General features: G+C 41.1%; 1 non-coding gene across 1 annotated transcript; it reads right to left on the bottom strand.

Moving 5' to 3' along the window:
* Positions 1–6,339: 6,339 nt before the first annotated feature.
* trnaa-ugc (transfer RNA alanine (anticodon UGC)) lies at positions 6,340–6,416 on the bottom strand. Its single transcript has one exon. It is a non-coding gene; the product is annotated as a tRNA-Ala (tRNA).
* Positions 6,417–7,461: the final 1,045 nt, after the last annotated feature.

Here is a 7,461-nt window from a genome sequence, read left to right as displayed (position 1 = left end):
ACTGGCGGCAGAGAAGTCAGACGCAGGAGAGCAAAAACTGTGTTTCCAACGGCGCAGTTTAATAATAAAAACCCACCGGAAAACAGAACAATCAATAAATGGGTACAAAACCCTACGCACACCAGACATAACGTGCACAAGCACTTACAATAAACAATACCGTACAAGGACATGGGGGGAACAGAGGGTTAAATACACAACATGTAATTGATGGAATTGAAACCAGGTGTGTGGGAAGACAAGACAAAAGAAATGGAAAATGAAAAGTGGATCGGCAATGGCTAGAAGACCGGTGACGTCGACCGCCGAACGTCGCCCGAACAAGGAGAGGGGCCGACTTCGGAGGAAGTCGTGACAGCGCCCTTCAGTTTCACCGTAAGTTGACCCGCTAGCGGGACACCGATCATTTTAAAGATGAAAATATTAGGCTTTGAATAAACGGTATACTTCCCATTCATATTTTAATAGAATGGGTAATCAGCTTCTTTCCTCCAGGTCGTGTTCTTTCATTTTGCATTCCCTTCTTTGTGAAATTCAGCTATTGCTGTCTCAACCTCACTAATTTCGCAGCGTGGTATACTGCCTTCGAACAACACCCTAGTAAATCTGACCTTGGGGTGTCTTTGTGAGTGTTTGTTGGCTGGGCATGTGCAGCATTTGATCATTGAAATGAATGTTGTCTCATGACGTCCACACCTCTTAAAATCTTAGTAAGCACAGGCTAATCCATCCTCTGAATGGTATCTGGCAATTTAGCCATTCATAGATTTACAGATGGAAGCTCGTGTCTTGTTTCGCAAATAAACACAATGATATATTGGTGTATAAAACAATGATCACTACAACCAATAGGAATCAGCCAACCAAAGAGCACTACCTATAAGGAAATGGTAATCTGACTACTGCCATTATAACTAGACTCAGAGAGAGGGGGAAATAAATAATGTTGCATGCTTTGGTGCAGACAGTTGTCAGTGAAAGAAATGCTGCAGAATAAAAATAGTGACACAGTCATTACTCAGGGTCTTTGAAAAGAAGGGACTCTCGAGAGACAATGTGCTTTTATGCCATTATGGCTGGGTCCAAATGTGTCCAATGCAACTAATGGATGAGAATGTTACAATTAATGTCACTCCAACCTGTTTGAAAAATCTCTGAATTTTTAACTACACTGAATAAAAATATAAATGCAACATGTAAAGTGTTGGTCCTATGTTTAAAGATAATCCATCCACCTGACAGGTGTGGCATATCAAGAAGCTGACTGAACAGCATGATCATTACACAGGTGCACCTTGTACTGGTGAAAATAAAAGGCCACTCTAAAATGTGCAGTTTTGTCACACAACACAATGCCACAGACGTCTCAAGTTTTGAGAGAGCATGCAATTACAGTAGCATGCTGACTGCAGGAATGTCCACCAGAGCTGTTGCCAGATAATTGAATGTTAATTTCTCTACCTTAAGCCACCTCCAATGTCGGTATGGGCAGGCACAAGCTACGGACACATTTTTACAGCTAATTCATTATTTCCATGACTCTCATCCCAATACAATAATGATATTTCTCCAATTAGGGCCCTTATTGGCAGCGTCTCACAAATTCACCATTACTAGAGACACAAAACACAGTGAAAGCTCCCACGAGCTGTAAATAACGACCGGGCTGCGACTTCTGCCTCTATAAATATTTTACTGTTTCTTAGAAAAACCTCTGTCACAGAGTGCTGAAATAATCATCCTTCTTTCAGTGTGTTGCCAGGTGTTTAATGATATGCACGCTTTCTCCCCGAACAACCGCTCGTTCCTCATGGTCACTCAAACGTCCTCATTGATAATTCATAGTGATATCTGCAATTTAGGGATCCGCTCATAACGCTGTCAGAGCAACATGTATTATGTATAGGTTGCCCGCCGATGCTTTGTTATGTAAGTGGCTGCAGTAGTTCAAAGTTTCACACTTGGAGAAAGTGTGACCTTTTTGAGGTGAAGGACTGGGTGAGCATGAAAGACAAATCAAGAATCACTGTCACAGATAGTGGGGGATGGTGGAGTTACCAGTAAATAAATAATCCCTTTTAGCATTTACTATGTCAACCAGGGCTGAGGGCAAACTTGGGGCTTTGGCCCCGACTTCCTTGCCCAACTTCCTTGCCTAAAAGACTAGACTCCTGACAAGCCCCCATTGACCACTTCCTCCCTAAGCCCTTCTAAGAGCCCTAATGGTTCATCAAGGCCTGCCGTCTTTCACACAGGGGCAGAGAATTAGGGACTGATTACTCCAGTTATACAGGTAGGGGGGAAAGCACATTTAGAAAGGTTGGAGAAGTAGAGGGACTGTGTCTTCGGCCTCTTGAGTAGCCTGTAATAACTTAGATTTTGGTGAATAGATGCATTTTTCTCTTATGTTAGCAGGGACTGAATCGATATTATGCCTGAATACATTTGCTTTAGCTGGTAAACACCTGGTATTGACCTGATTTGACTTAAAAGTTCTACATCTAAATGGTTATTACCGAGTGTTTTTAACTTTATCATTACCAGCTGCAGCAGAACTGCAAAATAAAGTGTTTCCAACATGAAGTACCTTGAAGTTGAAAATCCAACTGTTTAGATTCGTCTGTTTTCGAACCACCCTGCCAGCATGCCTTAAATGGTCTCTTCCCTATAAATAGCCTGTCTACAGCCAGTCTCTGGTGTACATAACCCATTAACTATTAACCTGAAGCTGATATGGGCGGCAGGTAGCCTAGTGGTTAGAGCATTGGGCCATTAACCGAAAGGTCGTTAGTTTGATTCCCTGAGCTGGCAAGGTAAAAATGTGTTGTTCTGCCCCTGAACAAGGCAGTTAACCCACTGTTCCTAGGCCGTCATTGTAAATAGCAATTTGTTCTTAACTGACTTGCCTAGTTAAATAGAAATAACCAAACACTCTTTCGTTTCTGTGTGTGCAGCTGAGAATACAGTGGCCAATGCGGAGCCTTTCTCCAATTCACTGCTTTGAGTCTATGCCCCTTTGCCAATCCAATTAGCAACAGTAGCAACTCGCCTTCACTTCCATTTAATATGCTTGCTCAACTTTTTCTGAGGGATTAAAGAAGAGGCTTTCTAATGTATGAGACCAACAGTGAGCAGCTACAGTACAGTAAATGCATGTCCCCATGTGACCTGAATGGGTTTGTTCAATTCACCCAGCACTGTTCTAGCCTGGTCCTAGATCTGTTTGTGCTGTATAGCCAGCTCCTTTGGTCATTGTCAAGACAGCAAAAACAGTTCTGGGACCAGACTAGCACTGTTCCATATGAGCACTTGTTTCGATGTCCATCACCTATTTTGTATGATACAGTATGTTATGATTTACAACTCTTATTATATGTTACGAATTTGCAAAAGGTACAATATGTTACGAATTTGCATACCGTAAAATATGTTACGAATTTGCTAAATGTATGATACGTTACAAATTCTACCCAGATGGCTAGGTGGCTAAAAAGTAGTAAATAGCTGAAATATTAAAGTTATCCATGATGAGATTCAAACCTGCAACCTTGCGTTATACGCCCACTCATCCATTCGAACCTGCAACCTCACGTTATACGCCCACTCATCTACCCCGACTTAACAGACAAAGAAAAGTAAGGTGGTTGGTCAGCCAGCTTACTTATGTTTGTCCTTTAAGTAACCATCTGTCTTATGTAACCATACCAAACATAACATATTATACTAATTTGGAGTCCCAGATTTACTTTACTATGTTACGTCTAGTCTATGAGAACAGGCTGGGGTCCCATGTGGCTCAGTTGGTAGAGCATGGCACTTGCAATGCCAGGGTTGTGGGTTTGATCAGTACGTGGGGAAAAGTATGAAAATATATACACTCACCACTGTAGGTCTTCTAAATGTGAAATGCAAATGTTTTTTGACGTCAATCCCATGAAAGCATCAATGTACTGTACAGTAATTACATCTAGTTAGTTATTAATAGGGTGATATCAAAGGGGATGAACCAAGAATAGACTCATCATGCAAGTTCAGTTAAATAAACCAGGTTAGGCTGTTTAGCGTCTTCGTCTCATAGCCTAATTCTTTCAGAACCTCATTTAATTTTAATAACACGTTTCAACATGTCTCAGAATGGAATTTCAAACTACAGAAATTATCTCTCAATTGGTATTTCTATGGTCTATCCACCACTATTCACCGAAAAAGTAGAATGGTTGAACCCTCACGTGTGGTACACACATACCAAATTTCTATTGACCTGAAAGCATTATTTAGGTGAAACTTTGAGAATACCTAGACTTGGCCCCAAATCTGTAAGGCAGGCATCCAGATAAACATTTTAGTCATCCAGGGATTGGACAGCTAGATCAACAATTATCATTTCATATCAACCCAAGGGTACTTTTTGCCATCTCATCAGTAACAAGAACATATTTGTTCTTTGCTCAGGTTTCCCTTCTCCTACCCATGCTGTCCTCTTAAGAGTTAAATAAAGGTTAAATAAAAAATTAAAAAATAGAGTTTGTTCTCACAGGGGCAGTGAAGTTTTGCAAAGGCTTTACTTTACATTTGATTTAATTATTTAAATTGTACACCTCACTTTTTCAAACATTGCAAGAACATCAGGTGAGATTAGTATCCCTACCACATCACCATTTGTTAGCCACTGAAAGGCTCCCCAGGTCTTTGTCTATCTGTGTCACTGTAGCCACGACAATCCCTGTTGTTGTCTACAGATATAGGATCTTAATTTGATTACTCTTTTGTTGCTGAGAATTTTCCTGCACTGCAGGAAATGTAAACTTGTAGTGTATTCAAAGTTTTAAAAGGCTTCTAAAGTTAGTCATTTCCATTTTAAATTGTCAGACTTGATTTGCCTTAACGAAAATGTCCATCAATTGTAAACATTAATAATCCATTCACAATAATAATCCATTCACATTTCCAGTTGCTGCAGGAATATTTTCATGCTGTAGCAAACTGGCCAAAATGAAGATCCTACATCTGTATCCGTCTGGTCAAGTTAATTCCAGTTGATAGTGTCTGACAGCTCTCACCGACTGGTCTTCAGTGAGACACGATCCGCTTTGTACGGCGGTTCGTCCCTGGCTCCCACACTGATCGCCGTGGTGTTTAGAGATAGAACGTCCCATTGCGGGTCGGAGAGAAAAACGGGCGCTGATTCCTCATGACAGGCTCTCCCATGTGGACAGACCCACTATATCGCCTCAGATCACTCACTGCCACACCAGCTTATTTTCTTTCTCTGAGAGTCCATGGCAGGTATGGAGGCAGGGCTGGCAGGATATAGCCTTGAGTGGACTGGAGAGAGTCCCAATAGGTTTGTTTAAAGTTCAACAGGTCAATGGACGCAGCTCTTGTCTGCTGTGCTCGTCAGAGAGGGGTGTGATATTCTCAGTCAAGGGATGAAAAGACGGACCCAGCATTTGACAACACTGCCAATCTTAAACGCTCAGAACATGAGAGGTCTAACTTGGCTCACAATAGATACTGTATGATCACAGTTGGATGTACCGATCCATTAAAGATGACTAATGTCTTTCAGTATGTCACAGAGGTGATCCTGATTCCGAAAACATGTATCCGATTTAAACTTTTAGTTAATAGAAGTTAAAGACTTAGTAGGACCTTTATGAGAAAACATGTCTCAACTAATCATTGTCGGTGTGTTTTGGTGATTGTGTGCATTCTTTAAAGTCCTCTTCAACTCAGAGGGATTGAATAATTAGAGTGCTCCTAGAAAGAAGACTCCATTCATGTCCTATCTGATATAGTGTATGTTTGAGAAATACACTAGCATTTAAGGCCTTCAAATGCCCTCATACAATTGCTCACAATCCCAGCACACACTTTTGATTTAAGAGGCTTTGCTACAGTTCAATAAAACTGAGAGGAAAACTCTGACTTAATTAAAGGCTAACAAAAAATAGGAGGCACATTCATTCCAAGCTAGACATCAAATGCAAAAATGCACTTGATCAGCCACATAAGACTTAGAGAAATCAAAAAATCTAAACAGGCAGGAAATTGGGTCAACATTATCGAGGGAGCATACAAAGAAAGGGAGAGAAGATAGAATATGAAAGATCAAGAGAAGAAGACCTCAAATGGAGGAGAAGGAAGATGGAGACAAGAAGGAGAAGAAAAGAAGAGGAGGGGGACTCCGTCTATATAAGTCTGATGGTGGTAAAGTGGTCTTTACAATATCATGTTAAAGATCTGGTCACATTATACATTACATTTACATTTAAGTCATTTAGCAGACGCTCTTATCCAGAGCGACTTACAAATTGGAAAGTTCATACATATTCATCCTGGTCCCCCCGTGGGAATTGAACCCACAACCCTGGCGTTGCAAGCGCCATGCTCTACCAACTGAGCCACACGGGACCAAATTATATACAAATTCAGTAAATTCAAGCTGCTGTAGTTTTACATCTTTGATTTGCAACAACAAAATGCAGTCAAGAAACAAGTCGTACGGCGTAGAATCAGGGCTGTTGGCCTATTCTCTAGCCATGTGAGATGCCATGGGCCTTGATTTTGATAAAATACCTACAAGTCCAGTTCTGGCACAAGGTCTTCCTGGTTAGTACTTTTGTGAAGCTCTCCCCATTTCTCCACCCTCCATGCTGAAATTGATGTTTCAATTTTCAATGTCAGGGCCTTGTTATGTTCCTGCACTCTCAGCTGGTTTGGGTGGTGGAAGGGGGGAACAATGGTGGATCAGAAAGCAAGGAGCTCCACCTCATCCGCGGCACAGCGGAGCACCCTGCAGAGTTGATTAATTACCGTGTGTTTACTGGCATGTCAATCTGTTGACAATGACTCATGTTCTGCTGTTCCACTGCAAAATGCATGTTCCCATCAAAGTGTTCACAGTGTAATGCCAGAAAATCGAATGTACACAACCATCAATAAGTAGGCTGCTGGAAACCTCTGGTAGGTAAAACATTTCCAAAGATATTTTGATCATTATTGTGTCTGCTGTGATGATTTTCAAAGCAGCAGCAACAGTCAACCAGACATGCTTTTTTATAATTGTGTCTGTGAGCATGTCGGTGTGTACTCAACCTCTGTGTACTGTATATGTTTGCAAGAAACTCCAGCAAAGTGAACAAAATTGTCAAACTGTGAATACTGGAATATCCCCACTTAACCTTGGTTTAGCATGACTGCACATGACATTTGCCTTCCTAGCAAAGCTATTTCATTACAAACTCTGCATGTCACCATTTTTTAAGAAGCGGGTGAGAGCCTATAAATCTCAGCAGTGTAAAAATAAGGGGGGAAAAGTCTTGTACGGCTGGCACACAATTTTCAAGGACATTCCCGAACAATTAACTTGCGTTTTGGCCATCTCCTCCATTAGTCTTTAGCATTCAGGAACCAGAATTGATTTTGGACATCAGCCACTCTCATTTTATAGAAAGTACA

Source organism: Salvelinus alpinus, chromosome 10 (genome assembly GCF_045679555.1).
Source record: "Salvelinus alpinus chromosome 10, SLU_Salpinus.1, whole genome shotgun sequence".
Classification (NCBI taxonomy): Eukaryota; Metazoa; Chordata; class Actinopteri; order Salmoniformes; family Salmonidae; genus Salvelinus; species Salvelinus alpinus.
Note: the sequence above shows the minus strand (reverse complement) of the source record. Positions and strands in the feature narration are given on the sequence as shown.